General features: G+C 32.8%; 1 protein-coding gene across 1 annotated transcript in view; it reads left to right on the forward strand.

Annotated features, from left to right (window-relative positions):
• Positions 1-20,144, forward strand: part of LOC149568449 (phenylcoumaran benzylic ether reductase IRL1-like) — an 85,129-nt gene that overhangs the window by 54,293 nt on the left and 10,692 nt on the right. The gene's annotated exons all lie outside the window — the stretch shown is intronic.

The following is a 20,144-nucleotide window of genomic DNA, read 5'->3' on the forward strand; positions in this document are numbered from 1 at the left end:
CAAAACTGACAAATATGTATTCCAACAAAAACTCACACACCACCTGTGAATTAGCTTTCTTAGTTGGGATGGCTTCTACCCATTTGTTGAAGTAATCTATGGCTATGAATATGTACATGTGAGTACCACTAGATGGAGGGTTCAATGACCCTATGAAATCCATACCCCACTAATGGAAAGGTTCTTCAATTGCTACTAGTCTTAGTGGCAATACTGCTAGTTGAGGGTGACCCATAAAAAGTTTGCACTTCTTGCATTTTTTTACAAAAGAATATGCATCTTTAAACATACCTGGCTAGTAGAAGCAATTTCTAAAGATCTTGAAAGTAGTCACAGTAGAGTAAAAGTGCCCACCACAAACATCTAAATGATATAGCTTCAATAATTTTTCTGTTGTTCACTATCTACACATCTTAGAAAGGTTCCATCTATACCTCTTTTATATAGTATGCCTTGAGAGATTACATATATTGTTGCTTTCAATTTGAGATTTCATTTTTCCTAATAACTCAAATTAATGGGGCATTTACCATAAGTCAAGAAGTACACTACATTAGAGAACCAACGATTAGTTGAACTTACCAACAAAATAGAAGGCGTAACTTTAGTGCTTTCTAACGTTGATTCTTTACTTTCAGCTATAAATTTGCATAAACCCTAACCCCTTACCAAAGTAGTAGGTTTAATAGTTAGGTCATATTCTTAAATTCTAGCTACCCACACCACTCTCTTATTTATTCCAATCTATTGTTGAGTTAATATGATCTTTACTATTGTTTTAGGTACATAGATAGTATAATGAGAATGTAAGATATAATACTTGAACTATTTCATTACCTTCACCACTAAAAACACATGTTTCTCCATTTGAGTGTAATTCAACTCATGCATTTTTAGAGGAATGCTCATGAAAGCAATTGGGGCCTCATTATCCTAACCATCTTTCTAGGTTAAGATACTGGATAGAGTGTGTTTTGAAGCATAGAAGTAAATGATAAAATCCCTTTTGAAATCTAGACCTACCAACATAGGAGCATTTGAAATAGTTTCCTTGATATCATCAAAAGCCTTTTTACCTTCCTCTTTCTATCTAAAAGGGTGTTTCTCAATCATCATGCTCAGCATATGCCTTACCTTTTTTGAGAACTCAGGAACAAAACTCCTTACAAAATTGATCTGACCAAAGAAGGATTTTAGATCACTCCTATTAGTAGGTAAGGACAATTGTTATATTACCCTTATTCTATCTGGGTCAATCCTTATACCTTTCTTTGAAACAATATGCCCTAGTAATTTTCCTTCCTCCATAAATAAAATAGACTTTTTAGGATTAAGAGATATCCCATGCTATCTACATCTGCCTAAAACTAATTCAAGATCCCTAATATGATGTTTCCTCCTCTTAGAGTAAACCATCAAATCATCTAAGTAGATCATAATTATTTTGTCTCACAGGTCTTTGAAAGAAGAATTCATTGCTCTTAAAAATGTTACCCCTGTGTTGATCAAACCAAAAGGCATTCAATTATAGGTGTAAGTACCCTAGGGAGTTATAAAAGTTATTTTATGCCAATGTTTTGATGCAACACTGATTTGGTTATATCCTGAGTAGCCATCAAGCATTGACATAACTTCAGACCCAACAACTATTTGAAAAACATGATCCATAGTTGGGAGTGCATAATTATCTTTGAGACTAGCCTAATTTAAATTCTTAAAGTCCACACAGATTCTAGTTTTTTCATTCTTTTTTCTCATTGGGACAATGTTTGCTATCTAAGTTGAATGATGAATTGGAAAAATTATACGAGCTTTGAGCATTTTCTCCACTGCTTTAAAAATCACCTCAGACACCTATGGGTTGTAATTTTGAAGCTTCTATCATAAAGTGGTTGCCTCAATTTTTAGTTGTATGTGATGTTTGAACTCACCATTCCTGAAATTTTTTAATTTTTCATATCCCCAAGTGAAGACATCTTTGTATTTGGTGAGAATTTTCAACAAGTCATTCTTCTCTCTTTCTGAGCATGTGTGGTCGATAGAAATCCATTTATGATATCCTTCGTGTCTGACATTTATCCTATCATGTTCTTTCAAACTTCCATTGTGATCACTTTCATTTCAAGTGGTACTATCATCTTTCTGCCCAAATGAATGCTCCAAAGAAACTAATCCCTTGGGAATTTTATTTCCTTTTGATTGAATCACCTCTCCAGATTCAACTAATTCTTCACTGATTGATTTGCCATCCTTTTTCAACCCTTCAAGGAAAATTTCAGCAAAATTTCTAATACATTCAATAAAATATTTTAATTGTGAATTATTGTCAAAAACTTGCCAATGATTTACATTATCTGGGACATTCGGTCTACAGATCATTTTGATCCTATAGGTATCACTTTTAAAATTTGGGTGTGCCAATAATAAGGAAGTGGAGATAGCTAAGGAGTCAACTTTAGAATTCTCAGAGTGATGTATAAACTCTATGGAGAAAACATCAAAGGATTCAATCTCATCACAAACTAGGTTTCTATAGTGCTTCAATCTACCATTTTCTATAGAGAATTGATTTCTTACCTATTTTACAATGAGTTCAACATCACCCTTTGGTCTCAATTACTTTATCTTTTTCACTTTAGCTTCCTACAACCCTACAAGTAGGGCTTTGTACTCTGTGGTGTTGTTTGTGTTGTGAAAGTCCAATTTAAAAGAGAAAGGGAACAAGTATCTTGAGGGTGAAATTAAAACTACCCCAACCCCTGATCCTAAATTAGATTAGCTTCCATCAAATTCTACAACCCACTAGGCATCGGTGTAAACCTTCCTGTCATCTTCCTTGAGCTTATTGTTAGGAAAAATGACATAGTTCTCAAATTGGTATTCTTTGTACAATATCTAGGCTTTCAGATTGTCCAAAGGTACTACTATGTATTTATTTTTTAGCTCTGGCTCTAGTTTGATCTTCTTCTTACTCACTGGAATAGAAGCCTTAGACCAATCCATTTTAATCTCCCCTACCATGTCCTTACAAGACATTCTACTAAGAAACATTCCATAATTGGTGGGGATGTCAACCACCAGGATAGTTAGTTTCAACCTTTTCTCTGGACAAGCATAACAAATTAGTTGTACATCTTTAACTAAACTAGGGAGGGGAACCTACTTTCCATCCATGGAATAGAAGTGTCTTAAAGTTTTAGTGAGATCTAAACCAAAGGCTTTAGCAACAAAGACACTTAAAAGGGGTTGGATTTCTTTTCTTTAACTTCTCCTTCAACAACATTGACAGTAGGCTCTGCATTAGGACATTATCCTACATTATTTGATACAAAGACTAGTTTTTCATGGGATATTTAATTCTCAACATTATCAGTGAATTGGGCATTAGCTGAAGGTTCCCCTTTCACATACTAGACTAGTTTATCCAACTTCTTAGGGTTCATTCTCAAGTATTCCACCAAGGAGATAGAAATTGGAGAGGATTTACAAAATTCTACAATGTCAAAGATAGAAATACCAGCCATTAACTCTTTTTAGGATAATATCTTCAAATTTGCATTCCTTGCTTAGTCACTATGTGTATGCTCTTTTTCTTTAGGACCCAACATAGCTACATTAGGTGTTGTATAGGACTTCTGATTTCTTTGATTCTTGGTTAAGATCATGCAGGTAGGATATTAGAGTGTCACAAAGGCATCACCTCCTCTCTTAGTGTCAGACCCATATTCAAAAAAATAGTTAACTAAATTTTTAGTTTCTCCTTTCTCACACTCAATTGAATATTCAGTGCCAAGGGAATTTTTTTCCATCTGAACACATCTTAACATAATGTCTAGATAGTCGAAGTCAAATCAGAAACTATGTCCTCCTTGGTATCTTCAAGTCTTAAATTAGGCTATAAAATAGGGAAGATATCATGGTACGGTAGGACCATTGTAATTCATTATCACTTCAAAGGATTTAATCCTATTCGTCTAGGGACTCTCCCCAATAGAGTCACCGAAAATTTTTTGGTGAATAGATTGTCTTTTCCTACTAAAAAAAAATCCAATCTATGCCCAAGGCTAAAAAATTCAATCAAGTTCACAATAGTTGGGTAAATGTTGTATTATTCATTTCCCTCTAAATTTTTATAGGTACAACTCCCTTTACAAATAATTTATCAATGAATTTAAAAAGATCAAAATTAATTGAATGCACACTTTTACTAGAAAGTTCTTAAGGGACACTCATGTGCTCATGGGTGCTAAGGTAATAGATCACATATTCAGGAAATCAATAAATGAAAAACTCACAGTCATTCCACAAGTAAGCAAGATTTAACTATAAACTTAAACTGTACAACAACTCAAACCAAAGTTGGGGAATGATAAATATAAATAAACAAAAAAAAAAGCATTAGATATCATACATAATTAACCATCATAGCCCACAAAGTAACCATGACTAATTTTGCTTCAAACGCTAAGTTTTAATGTACAACAAAATATGATAGATATATGCATATATTCAAAAGACTTCTCCAACACAAAGTCATGAAGAGAGGATCTTCACATATATTACTATCTATCTATTTCTATTTCCACATAATCAACTTAAAATAGTACTAACTTTATCAAAGTATTCTTAGGCTACTAAAAATCTAACCCTATTCTAGCCAAATGCTCCAACATTTATAGTTTTTTACTAACCTTAAAAGGCCTCCATTAAAGCCCAACCTTTTAGTTTGAAATAGTTATAAGAAAAAGAAACAATTTTTAAAAAGTTTGAAAATCAAAATAGAGGGTAATTGTCTTCAACTAAATACCTTCACTAGAATTATCTCCATCTGTCATGGTCTGCTTGACTAGTTTCCATCTTTTGAAGGCATTTATATAAATTCCTACATTGTATGAGAGTGAGGATTTTTCAAGTTGAGTAGCTTTGACCTGCAAGTATCCTTTTTCCACTTAAGCTCCTTAGTCCTATAGCTTTGTCTCGGTATGAAGTTCTTGTTCAAATATAACATTGACTCGATGTTGGCTAGGGTGGTGAAGTCTCTGAAAGTAGGTGTGTCATTGTCCCTGATTTCTATCATGACATTATTGAAATTTTTGGTTAAAACCTTAGATTCCATGTTACCATCTTCATCTGTAGGATTCCTGTAAGGTTGACAGTCTACATATCTTTTAGGAGTTCTGTATGCATCCCAACAACTTTAGGCTTCCACTGATCACATTTATTTAATGGCTCCTTTTTGAATTGACTCCTTCCAACCCATATTACTTTTGAGGATGAACAACATGCATGAGTATATAGTTTTCATGGGATTCTTGTTCAAATACTTCAACACTCTATATTTTCAACTTCATGGAATTGGAACACAATAGCTTGGCATCAATTCTAATTAGCCTCCAACACAAGCAGAAGGGTTTGAATTTCACCTAACAACACCTCCCCTTCCACATACATAGTTGTAAAATCTAGATTAAATTTACTACCTTCTTTTACTATGGATCCCACCCATTCTTGTACTACGTCTAAGAGTAATTTACCCCTTTGAATTTTCTTAACCAATTGTTGGTTGTTTAAAGAATTGGGATCAAAAAATTGTGGAGTCTGAACCAATGGAAGGGTGCCCAAATTCATCAGGGAGTCTATATAAGTAGCATAGTAATTACCAACCCCTTTAGTTCTTTTCTTTGTTATTCCTTTCAAACGGAGTTAGCATGTGATCTACAGAAAATTTAAAGAAGTGATTACCAGTGTCTCTGGTGATGGCCTCCAATTCTACAATGGTGACTTTAAAACCTTCTACATCAATTTCCCTAGAATCATCTTTCTGTTTGTAGGTAGCCACCTTTTCCATTACCTTTCTAGTCACTAGATCCTTGATCAAATGTGCATTACTCTTCATCTTTGTGCTTTTAGAACCATGAGCTACATATTTAGTGACAATGTCTTTAAGTGGTGGATACCAGTTGAAGGATTCCTTGCTTGCTGATTGAATTATACAACCATGATGGAATGGTAGGAGTAGCTACCATCCATTTATTTCCTCTAGGAGGAGTCATGCAATTAGTCTAGTCTTACTTAGGAGCCTCTATTAACTACACATCACCATCTTGAGTATCTGAGAATGTGAGCTCTTCTCCTTGAGTCATCATTTTCTCCTTCTAAATTTCCTACTATACGAGTGCCTCAAATTTAGTCTTAGACCTAGTTTGAGGGGATATGAATTATTTAGGAGACACTATTCTTTTTTTCTTATTGGGAGTCAAAGTGTTACCTACAACGTGAAACAAAATTGGGATGCCAAAGGTTAATGTTTCAAAGAAAGAAACCACTTTTGGGAAATTTGTACTTGCTTTTCATTGACAACTTTCATATTTCTTCTTATTAACTAGTTATCTATATGGGTGAGAATAGATATGGTTCTCAAGTTTATAACATCTTCTTCACCCTGACTCGAGTCCACCTCTAATTTCTTTAGTTCACTTGCCTCTTCCCATCCTGGTTCAACAATATCTAAACTATCCTCAACTACCCCTTCCAATTGAAATTTCAATTTGAGAGAATTAATTCTCAAAAGTGTTAATCTTGAATAGTCACTCTTTATCACTTCTTTCTCATCATGAAAATATTTCCATAGATCTTCTAAATGAGGAACTGTTGGTGATTAACCCTTGAAACCAAGTACTTTAGCTATGAACCCTTTACTATTAAAATTCCTCCTTCCCCGGTAGGATCCAAAATTGAAGCTGAGCAAGTTACTTCCAACCATTGAGGCATTGATCATATTGCTATAGGTTAAATAACCAAGCTTAATTGGGAAAATAAACTCCCACTCCTCCTGAGGTAGATTATCCTTAATCACTGAAAACAACTATCTACAAATGTCAACTATGATAAAACAATCTAAAGCATACCGAGGAAATTTCACCAGTTCTTCTTCAAATCCCCCTATTTGTACATATGTAAACTTAGGAAATTGAATGATATAGCTCTCATAAATTTGAATTGACTTTTGGGCCTTTGGGGATATCCTCAGCATCAGTGCTTTTCTAAAGTTCAAATGCACACTTTCTATCAGAACATTATATGTTTTCCTAAAATATTCCAACTCTCTCTCCCTTTGGAGTAGTGGAGAATATTGGTAGACAATTACATCTTCATTCCAAGTTTCTCAAGGAAAAGAAGTAATATTGTTGACACATGCAATGCAATAGGACAAATAGGAAGACATATAGAAATATTCTCTAGATACCTTAGTGTGTTTGAGTTGACTTCTCAATGAACTCAATATCAATTCTACCAAATCTCACAAATGTTCTCCTTTTAGGACAATCTCTATGTAATAGGAATCCAATGTTCAAAGAGAAAAACATTTGTAGAACCTTTAACCCAGTGCAAAAAAACCATGATGTCATGAACATGAGACTTTATATGATCCTTGGTAATTATTTTGGGTAGTCTTGAGCCACTTTTATAATTAGTCTCTATCCATTTCCTAGCCAATATGTTATGGTATTTGTCTACATTTTCTTGATATTCAACTAAAGATTGGGTAGCGCTAAACACTGCAAAGGTACATTGAAGGAGACACAATATTGATGAGATAGACTCCATAGAGATGGACACCACTGGTTCCCCATCTTTATTCAAAATACTCTTGGTTCACACATTATACTGATCAATGCACAATTGAAGTAGCTCAAGGCTCAAAAAGGTAGGGGAAAAGCCATAGCTTCAATTAAACCACTTGTTAGAATATCTAAACAACCATTAACTTCATCAACTTGCTCAAGAAAATTTCCTTGTAACTTTTCAACCTTAACACCTTACAAATTAGTGTAAGAAATTATAGGCCTCTTACACTCTAAACTAGAAATATTTTCGAAGAAATAGAGAACATACCTCATTCTAAGCAAAGGAAATAAAATCCCAACACTACTTTTGTTCTTCAAAATACACACAAAAGAAAGAACCAGGGATTTCTTGTATTCTCACTTGTAATCCACTAAGAGAAAACTAGACCACTTTTCTTTTCTTATTCGTGTTCCTCCTTTAATTCACCTCTTCACATGATAAAGAATTAAGTGGGAGACTTTTGCTTTAAAAGGGAAGGAGACATACTGGAAAAATTACCACCTCATAATTAGGTATTCATGACAATTTTGTTGCAGCCTAGTTTGCACACTTGAAATTGTAACAAGATGCCTTCATTAAATTGTCATCTTTTGTGGATGTCCTTGCAATAATTACAAATTTTTGACAAATAATCGGACTCCTAGATGAAATATTTTCCTTCTTTAATCATGATGACAACCAATCTTTCATCTCAAATGAAATTAAACTAGACAAGATCTTTAATCATTAATTTTTACATCTCAATTAATTTCTAAAGAACTAGTTGCCCTTTGGGAATCATTAACACCCCCACGCAAAAGCCTTCAATAATAGAACTAATTTAAACTATTTCAAACCAAGGTTCAAAGAGGTTCAAAAAAAATCTCTAGTATGCTTAGTAGGTCACACCTGCAAAAAAAGTTTAGTGTCAAAATCCTTTGGTTGAACTAGGTTGAGCTGCTTTGAACCAAAGTTCAAAGAGGTTCAAAGCAGTTCAAGAAATGAGAACTGTGACAGACATCATAGGATTAACCTCTATATGAAAAGCCTGGGGATACTTATAAGGCATGAGACTAAGAAGGGCTTGTTTAATGTATGATTTTGGGTTTCAAAGGGACTAGAGAAAGTTTAAATTATGGTGACTTAAAACTAAGGCTAACAATTGTTTAAACATTGATTTCTACTAATGATGATATGAGGTGTTTCACCTTATGATGATGATGTTAATTATGATACCTTGATGATTAGGTTATATGCATTCAAATATTTTTGTATTCTCTATCGATGACGTTTATGATGTTCTAGGTATACATATGCATTATGATGATTATTTCAATATTTTAATTTGAACTGATGAATATATTATGATGATTCAATGATGAGATTAGTGATGTTAACCTATGTGCATAAATGATAAAAGTTTATTCAAATGAAAGTTTTAATGTATTTCTTAATCATGATTATGAAAATATGATTTAAATATATGAATGTGAAGCTATTTAACTACTAATATTTGAACTGGGTGTGCATGATAATTAACCATTGAATTACTTAGAGAATTAGTAATTGACCCTATGTGAAAACTATAAGACTAAGGTTGAATCCAATAAAGTGATTTGAACCTCATTGTCAAGTGTTTAATTTGTGTCAAAATCTAAATGAATGTATATCATTATGTACTTTGTGACATGTCAAGTGTTATGTAAAAGTAAATCTTATAGTGTCACTTGACACTTGTTATATGCATATGTTTACTAACAAGCCAATTTAGGGTTAGCGGAGTAACCCATTAATCTAGGTATGATTAGTTAGTGACCTAAATTAGTTCTCCTTAATTAGGGTTAGTGAAAAGGTTACATCCTTGGGGTTTTTGAAGATTAAATATCTCAATCCACTTATATAGGTCATATATTGATACTAGAAACCAAAATTAATGTAATTCAAGTGCCCAAGTGGTATGTGTATGGGTTGGTAACATTTTCTACCCTTCTAGAACTTCCTAGCAACATTTATGACCCCTAAAAATATCCCAATTTCCTTTTTTTTGTGAAAATAGGACATCTCCATAAGGTTACCCAAGTTTCACTCTTTCTAAAAGGTTGCCTTTATGATAGGGGCAAGTGGGAAGACCAGAGGGGGCTTAAAGTCAAGATTAGAGTTATTACTATTTTGGGTAGGTAAGTTTAGAGGCTATTTAGAGTCCCCTTGAAGAGTTGGAAGGTGTTCACCCATTCTCTACATTTATAGAAGTCAAGTTTGGAATTGGAAGAATTAAAGGATTTAGCTCATCTAAAATTTCATTTCCATCACCTTTATGAAGGTAGGATTTCCATTGCCATGGTTATGTTCTTGTTCTTTGCTGGTATGTGTTAGATTCTTACATATTTTAGTATTTTTGTGTTTGTATCATGTGAGGGATGGGTATTGCAGGTTTTATTTTCTTTCTTTTTATGTTTCTTTTCCTTGTTTTGTTCAAGAAAATGTGAAGGGTGTGTTGGCATTACTCACCCTCAGATAGGGTAGAAGTGGCCATGTATGGGAAAAGGGATTTAGTTGGACTTCAAGTCAGTGCAGAGCCTCTTCTCATGTTGAGAAGAGGGAGAAATTAAGGCTTTATGTGTCCTTACTTGTCAATGCAAAATTGAGGTCATCTTGGGGAAATAAGAAGAGAAATAAATAGAAGTTTATGTGATTCGATAGCCTTGGAAGAGGATTATGATTTGTGTTCTTTATTGACATATCCTACCTAGAATAATCCACCTTCTCCCTAGCCATAGCTTTATTATGAAACCTTTTGTGCATACCTTGGATGATAATTATATGTTGATATGTGTCATTGTGAAATTTTTTTGAATGTCACCCAGTCGATTACTGGTTCTCCTTGCTTTGGGTGTGGCATCCTTGAGGCCTAGGTTGGGAGGTGAGCTCTCCATGGCTACTCTTTGTGTTTTGTAGATTCTTTGGATAGGTTCTCATGATGGAGAAATCCCAATTTGCTTGGAGTCCTAGTAGTGTTCCTTGAGTCATTTGTTGGAAAAATGTATATTATTTAATATTTAATTTGGGTATTAGGACTTAGTATGCTATTATAATTCCATGAGCAATATAATACAAGTGATTGTAGTTGGAGAATTAAGTTATTATGTTAGTAGCAGTAGTTAGCTAGTAGACATGATTGATTTATTTTAATTTTAATGAATTTTTTATGATAGGGATAAGTGTATTATGTATTTAAAAGTAAAAATGGATTATAAATTGTTTTAATATAAAGTCTTTTTAATAGGTAGTGACTTTGGCTAAGGGGGCCAGGTATAGGAATTAGGAGTATATAGTAAGTATGTGGGGTAGTTTTAAGTTAATGATAGTATATAATGTTGAATTAAATTATTTTACTTAGGAAGTAATTTAAATAGTGTATTATAATAAATTTATGTATTTAATTATGGATTTATTTAATTTGAATTGTTAATGTATAGGTTTGAGGGGGTTATTGATAAGGTCTTGTATAGACAACCTGATAGTGGTACATGCTTATGTTTAAAAGAGAAATGACATGACATAAATGAACTAATGATGAATATTTAATGTTTTAATTAGTTTTAATAGGTATTGTTAATTATTAGGGACCAAGAATTGAGGTAATGATAGGTTAACCTTCAAGTGCAAATTGATACACCTAGGGGATTAAGCTAGTATAACGAGATGAATATGAGGTATCATATCAACCTATTGAAAATTATGTAATTGATCTAATACCATGTTGAAATGTGATATAATTGAGTAGGGTTATCTTACCCATTAATTGTGGTTAAAACCTAAATATACCAATCTTGTAGTATTCTCTCATCTTTATGTCATGAATGAAAACTTGTAAATCAGCCTCACCTAAACTAAACCTATCTAACTTGAATTCAACTCAGAAACTGATGGGGACACAACCCAAACACAAAATGGACACAATAGAAAAAGGGAAATTGTATTAACTTGAAAATAAGCTAGTATGTTCAATACAAAGAAAATAAATTTCAAAACATGCCCTATGGGCTTACAATAGCATAAATCTAGAGATAATTTCTCCTTTAGTACCTCCTCTCAAACTCCACACTGAATTGCCTTTTACAATGCTCAAAATCTCCTTAAATAGACCCCAGAGGGTTAAGGACTAGGAATACATTCTAGAAAGTGCTAGTAGGCATCCACCAACCAAATAGAAGGCTCCAAAAGCTGCGTTAGAAGTCGACACAAATCTAGAAGAATCCAGAAATGGTAACCAAACTTTTGGGAGGCATAACTTTTGAACCGTAGCTCTGATTGATGAACTATTTACATTTCCAGAAAGCTCTCGAAGCACTCTATAGCCCTATGGACAAGCATCACTCATTCCCCATTTTTTGGCCCTTTTTGAGGTCATTTAATGCCCCTAACCTGACTTTGAAGCATTCTTAGGAGGTCTCCAAAACCCAAAAAATGGTAATAACTTTCAAACCGTGGGGCCTTTTGACCTGATTCTTTTTCTGGAATGCTCTAAATTACAATTACATTCATCTGGCCAATTTACACCTTCTAGTTTACCAAAATGATGACCCAATTACATACTCCTATTTTTTTGGCCTTTACACGTATCCCAAGGTGTTCAAATACTCTATCCTAGAACATTGATAGTGGAACTGTGAGAGTTGGAACCTTTATTTGACCCAAATGGGTATCCAGAAATGAAAACACATGAAACAAAAACTAAGTCTAGGTACATTTTTTGAGTGACACAGGATTGCCCTTATACCTATGGATGCTCCTGCATCAGAAACTTAAAAAATCCTTAATGCTTCTTGAACATGATGTCATACTTTAATTATGATTCAATTGACTAACCTTAATCTACTCAAATCGAGTGTTCCTGTAGGACTTAACTCATAGGTTTTGAACTACTACAGTTTGTTAGGTATTGACTCTACATCCCTTTCAAATGTTATTGTAACTCAAATTTTTACCTAAAACTTGTAACTCAAAAAGGTATCTTTATCTTTTCCATATTTCCTCAACATATTATATCCTAGTTTGTGTCAGTATAGTTGTTATTACCTTTAAAAAAATTTAAAAAAACTTGTTGTTTTGTTTTTGCCTCAATTTTTGGGCATGACACAACCTTAAAGCTTATAGGGAAGACTTATTTCAGCATGGTATACCCCTAAAAGAGAATTTCAAGCCTTTCAGACAAAAGAAAAGACCTATTAAGCCCACATTAGCCCCCAAGATGCAAGAAAATATTATGAAGTTGAGAGATGGGGGGAATTATTAAGCCCATTAGACATTCTTCATGGATGTCTAATCTAGTGCTAGTTAGAAATAAAAATGGTTACAAATTAGGTTGTGTGTAAACTTTAGGAATTTGAATATTTCTTCCCTAAAAGATAATTATGGCTTACTAAACATGAAAGCCATGCTACATAGTAGTTAACTAGTTCCAAACTAATGTCCATGATGGATGGTTTTCCTAGATACAACCAAGTGTTGGCTAATGAGAAGGACTAATTCAAGACAACCTTTACAACTCCTTGGGGAACATGTGTGTGTGTGTGTGTGTGTGTGTGTGTGTGTGTGTGTGTGTGTGTGTGTGTGTGTGTGTGTGTGTGTGTGTGTGTGTGTGTGGATTCATTTTGGCCTGATTAATGTAGGAGCTACATTCCAGAGAGCCATGTATGTTGTCTTTAAAGACTACATAGATAAATTCATGGTCTTCCACCAAAAAGATCTGATAGTTTATTCCTAGAAGGCCAAAGATCACTGCAGGCATCTAGAGAATTATTTTGTAAAAGCTTTAGAATATGGGGTTTCATTGAATCCAAAGAAGTGTACCTTTGGAGTAATAGATAGTAAATTACTTGGCCATATAGTATCCAAAGATGGAGTGAAGATTGATCTAGAAAGGGTGGCAGCAATAGATAAGGTCCTAAAACCAAAAATGTAAAAGCGATACAATATCTCTTCAATCAAGTCAATTTCTTAAAAAGGTTTGTAAGAACTTTTGTTAAGATTAGTAGGCCTATTTATAGAATGCTTAAGAAAGGTAAAGTAATAAATTGGGAAGGTGAACCATCAACTTCCTTCCAAGAAATCAAGGATGCAATAAAAAATGGTCCAATGCCGAGAACACCAAATTATGCAAAATCCAAACATATATTTTCTTTTTCTTCATTTCATACTATTGCAATAGTCCTCCTTCAAAAGAATGAAGAAAGCTATGAAAAACCTATTGCATTTTTTAGTAAGTCACTTAAACTTGTAGAGTTGAAATATGAAATTAATGAGAAACTAGCATATGCCCTTATCAAAGTTATAAAATCTTTTAGATGTTATCTGGTAGGAGCGACTATGATTGCTTTTGTACCTAATGCAATAGTAAAGGATATCTTGTCATAACAAGAAGTCTCAAGAAGAAGATGTCGGTGGATCAATAGGATCCAAGACTTTAACATAGATATCCAAATTACCAAGTTGGCAAGAGGGAAGAGACTTGCTAAGTTGATGACAGAGGCTAATCTTGAAGAAAACCAAATAAACTAGCTTTATGATGATTGAAAAATTGAATTGTGAGACATGTATGTCTATGATTGGTACAAGAAAATAATATTTTACTTACAATATATGAAAGCTCCACTAGGTCTGAGTGATATTCAAAATAGATCGCTAAGATTACAAGCTATTAGATATATTTTATTGTAAGTGGGAAGTTATGGTGGAGAAATATGGAGGGTGTGCTACTTAAGTATGTTGATGAAGAACATTCAGTAACAATCTTGAATGAGATGCATGGTGGAGTATGTGGAGGCCCCTACATGGCTAAGACAACAACTCATAAGGTGATTAAAGTAGGATTTTTGTGGCCTAAGGATGCATATGAGCTTATAAGAAAATGTGATGCTTGTTAGAGGTTCACTGGTAAACTAAAATTCGTAGGTAATTTACCATTAAGACCAGTGGAGGTGCAAGCACCATTTCAGCAATGGGTATTTGACTTTATAGGTGAAATTGCAAATAAATCAAGTGAAGGAAATTCTTGGATTTTGGTGGAAACTGATTACTTCACAAAATGGGTAGAAGCAATCCCTACCAAAAATTCTACCAGTAAAGTAGTGATGGATTCTATCTTGAACAATGGTTGCCCTGAGAAAATAGGTACAGATAATGCAATGCAAAGTATTTTTTAGTGGCTAATATTTGCCAATTGCCTAATTTTAGAATTTTTTGGCTAGTAATTTGGCTAATAATTTAAGATTTGATACAACCTAAATCACCACATTTTAAATAAAATTTAGTTCTAAAATATTTAAAATCACTCAATAATTTATTTTATTAAAAATTTAAAATCAAAGATTCACCATAGTATTTGATAGATGATTAGATTTGATTCACCTAAATATTATATAGTATTGGAGAAATTAAAATTAATTCACCAATGATTATCATAATTATTAGTTTCTTTAGGGATATATCACCAATATTTAGTTTTCACTATTGATTTAAAAAATAATGTAATGATTCTCATAATATTCCATGAGGTAAAAAATATTAAGTTTTGATTTGTAATAATCCATGGCAATTAATGAACTTCCTATTATTATTGATATTCATCAATTTCTCAGTTCACTAACTTTGATCTTTTGGCCAACTTGATCATCATTCAATCAAAATGCAGATCATCGTAGAATCAATTCAAAACCATTTCAATGTCATCTTACCATCATTGATCCTTTAGGAATTGTTACATCCTTCAATTTCTTATCAACATTCATTAATATATGTCATGTATTCTTGGCATATCGTCAATTTGATCCCTGACATTGTTGATTCATTCACTGTCTAATCATGTTGTTCTTCAATCAATTTAATAACATTGACTATGTTTGTTGATGTTATTATGATCAATCTTTTCAATCAATTTCAATCAATCTTGTAACATTTACAATGTTCATTAAATGTCATATGTCATCAAACCTTGTCATGTGTCCTTGACAAGTCATCATTTTATGCCATTCATCTAGCATCATTTATTTGATTTGATCATTGCTTTGGTCCAATCCAATATCATCACATTTAATTTGCATTTTCATCGTGATTCTTCCATAGGGTAATCTTCCATTTATTTCATCATCTTGGCAAATCAATTTGTTAAATTCTCCCATAGATTAGATAAACCAAAGTCTATTCTTATGTCTTAATCATTTAATTCCATCCCTGAAGGTCATCAAGGCATCAATGACCAACTTCCAAAAGGACTAAAAATTTATCCTACACAATTTACTTGGTTGTTGAACTATGAACAACTCCCAATTGTGTATTTGTTTGATCCTATGCATATTGGAAAGAATGTAGCAGAGACATTATGGAAAGTCTTGGATGGAAGGCGTGACAAAGACCAAATTGTCAAAACTTGTAGTGACATTGAAGAATCCAACCATGCAATGAAAAATGGAATTTGATCAAATAAAAATGGAGACTATATTGATACAAGTGGCCTTAATTGGTTATTGTCAAAGCAGCAGAGAAATTCTATAAAAGAAGTTATAAAAAAATACGATTTCCCATAGGATTTGTTGTGAACATAAAAAATCTCATATCAAAGAAAAGTGAATTTGGGCCAGGGTTGAAAACACATGATTGGCATACATTTATTAAGGTAATTCATGTTATTTTGTATTCACTATATATTTGTATACTATATGCAGTTTTAATTGCATTCTTTTATAAAATATTGACAAGATCATTTTACAAATATTGCGTACATTCTACCTCTATCTCTCCCACACCACTTCACCAACAATGTCAAACAGATTATATATGATCTTGGAAAATACATGAGGTGGTTGTCATCTAAAGAAATCAATAAAGAAGATATAAAATATTGGAAGAGAAAAAATCCTCTTCTTATGTGTGAAATGCAAAAGTTTCTACCTCCAAGTTTTTTCAATGCACAAGAACACTACTTCATACATCAAGTTGAGGAGATTGAATTGTGTGGACCTATACCAACTAGGTCAATGTGGATGGTTGAGAGGCACTTGAAATTTTTTGAAAGACTTGATTCGATAGAGAGCACATCCTGAGGGTTCTATGGTGGAGGGATATATAGTATACTTGACCATGGTGTACATTAGTGAATATCTTCCTAAGTTTGTAGCAAAGATCCATGTAGATCATATTTGGGATCCCAACTCAATTAACAAATTCGAAGGGGAGTATTTGATGGGAAAAGGTAGATTGAGGAAAGTGAGAGGTAAATCTAAGATGTTATTGTAGTTAATTAATTCTTATAAATATTCAATATAAGTTATTTATAATTGGTGTATTTTTTTGATACTGGTGGTCGAGAGTGGGATGCAATACATTTGTATATTGAAAACAATCTTGATTGGATGACAGTATAGATTGAATGATGTCAAAAAAATGATTTCTCATTAACATGGGAAGGTGTTGCTTCATTGGTTATAGAAGCTCATCGTAATGAACATTCCAATGTTATACCGATGGTAGTTGATCTAGTAAATGGTTTAAGAGGTGGAGAGGTATATAGAAATTTATTAATGATCATAACTCGATTAATGTTTTGTATCAACTCACGATGCACATAATTTACACATGCTTCAAAAATTGTAGGTCAAGTACCATAAAGCTATGTACTATCATGGCCACAAATTTTGCATAAAAAATTTGGATGACACAAAGAAAATTTGTGATTCTGGGATAACTACAATTTTTGAGGTCACTAATATATCATCTAGAAATGACATACATCCTCAACAATATCAAAATCAACACTATGGCATCTTGGATGATATAATTGAGTGTGAGTTTAACTCCTTAAAAGTAGTTCTATTCATCATCAAATAGTATAGGTTATGACTAAATCAAAATGATCCTGATAGAATAGTTATTCAACATAATAATGGATTTATAATGATTAATACAAGGTTGTTTAAGCCAGTTGGAGACGAGCCCTATGTTCTTCCAAGTCAAAGTGAGCAAGTGTTTTACTTAGAGGTTCCACATAAACAAGTTGGACATTTATTGTTAGACATGATCCAAGAGGAAGGCTGATAAAGTATAATGTTATGGAAGAAGAAGATATTGAAGATGATGAAGAAGCAGATGATGAAGATCAAGATGATGGTGATGAAAATGATGGTGATGATGATGATGATGATGATGGTGATGATGATGATGATGATGGTGATGGTGATGGTGATGATGGCAATGATGATGGTGATGATGGCAATGATGATGGTGATGATGATAGTGATGATGGCGATGATGATGATGATGATGATGATGATGATGATGACGATGATGATAAGGATGGTGAAGAAGAAGATAATCAATGACTACAGACATCGTCACCCCTTCTGTTGATGGTCTTGCATTCCATATATAAGGTAAATTTATTCATGTTTATGATGTTGCATATTGTTCATGTTGTCTTCTAAGTTATTTGTAGCATACGTGTATCATGTAATTTTTAGCTAACTTAAGATAAATGATTAACATATGCAGGAAATATAATTACATATTTATTGTGTTCAATTCTAATGATTACAACATATGTTATTTATAATTACCATTGTTTATATTGTGTCTGATTATCACCCTTTTTGCAAATAGTCAATTGACTATAGACATCGTCACCCCTTCTATTGACGATCTTGCATTCCATATATAAGATAAATTTGTTGATGTTTACAATGTTGCATATTGTTCATGTTGTCTTCTAAGTTATTTGTAGCATACGTGTATCATGTAATTTTTAGCTAACTTAAGATAAATGATTAACATATGCAGGAAGTATGATTACATATTTATTGTGTTCAATTCTAATGATTACAACATATGTTATTTATAAGTACCATTGTTTATATTGTATCTGATTATCACCCTTTTTGCAAATAGTCAATTGACTACAAACATTGTCACCCCTTCTATTGACGATCTTGCATTCCATATATAAGGTAAATTTGTTCATGTTTATGATGTTGCATATTGTTCATGTTGTCTTCTAAGTTATTTGTAGCATACATGTACCATGTAATTTTTAGCTAACTTAAGATAAATGATTAACATATGCAGGAAATATGATTACATATTTATTGTGTTCGATTCTAATGATTACAACATGTGTTATTTGTAATTTCCATTGTTTATATTGTGTCTGATTATCACCCTTTTTGCAAATAGTCAATTGACTACAAACATCATCACCCCTTCTATTGAAAATCTTACATTCCATATATAAGGTAGATTTGTTCATGTTTACGATGTTGCATATTTTTCATGTTGTCTTCTAAGTTATTTGTAGCATATGCGTATCATGTAATGTTTAGCTAATTTAAGATAAATGATTAACATATGCTGGAAATTTGATCCCTTTGGCCTAGATCGTGCATAGTGACATGGATTAGCAAGTATAAGTGAATAAATAGACATAATTTTCTTATATTCTTCTTGTTTATCATTGACCACATATGTTATAAATAGACATATTATATAATCATATAATGTATATATAGACAAAGAAGGTCTGTATAGAAATATAATTGTATAATCACTTTCAACTTACTACATTTTATATCTCTCACGTATAGACAAGGAAGAGCTACACGTATGAGTCACGACTTGATTATTCTATATATATTATTTAAATATTATCAAATTTTCATTTGATGGATTGCAGGTGCCACCAAATTGGTACTTGTCAAATCTATCTACATCAAATGAGGAAAATGAGGAAATGGTAGATGAAAGCTCTACATGTAGTACGGCTAAAATAGGGAGATCAACTAGAGGTCAAAAGATTTTTAAAAAAATTGATAAACACATGCAATTTTTTCTTGCTAATGGGGGGTCGTGTTCTTATGATGATGACGAAAAGGGTGACATCAAGGTGCCCTTTTGGTACACATACATTGAGAAAGAATGGGTACCCAATGAGCTACCTCCAATTAACACATATTTTTGTGTTAATGAGAGGATATATCGCATTGCTCCATCCTCATTACATGGTTTGGGCCTATTTTCCATGGATGGGATAAAGGTATGTTACAAAAAAGTTGTTGAATTGTTCAAGTATGTCGGTCCATGTTACAATTATAGTGATTGGATGTGGATTGTTCAATATTAAAAAAGTATGTGTAGGTATGCACTATCAGCTAATTATATACAATAGAAAGAAAATAATCAAATTAAAAGATTTTCTATGTACATTGATGGGAGACCAAAAGCAACAGGTAATATTGCAGGTTTTATAAATAGTATGTGACCTTCCTCAACTAGGAAGCAACCCAATTGCATATTTGAGGCACATGAGGGGAATGAAGTTTTTGTTTGTGCAATAAAATCAATAAGTGCAGGGGAAGAACTATTAATAGATTATCGTTTAAATCGCATAGATACAAACAAAGTTACTATCATGAGGGTTGTAAGTACTATATACCATTTTGTTGATAAGTTTTTTTTTGTTGTCTATTGCTTTCAGTTAGCTGAAGTTTTTA

This window comes from Cupressus sempervirens, chromosome 3, assembly GCF_028749045.1.
Source record: "Cupressus sempervirens isolate cs-2001-9-10 chromosome 3, ASM2874904v1, whole genome shotgun sequence".
Classification (NCBI taxonomy): Eukaryota; Viridiplantae; Streptophyta; class Pinopsida; order Cupressales; family Cupressaceae; genus Cupressus; species Cupressus sempervirens.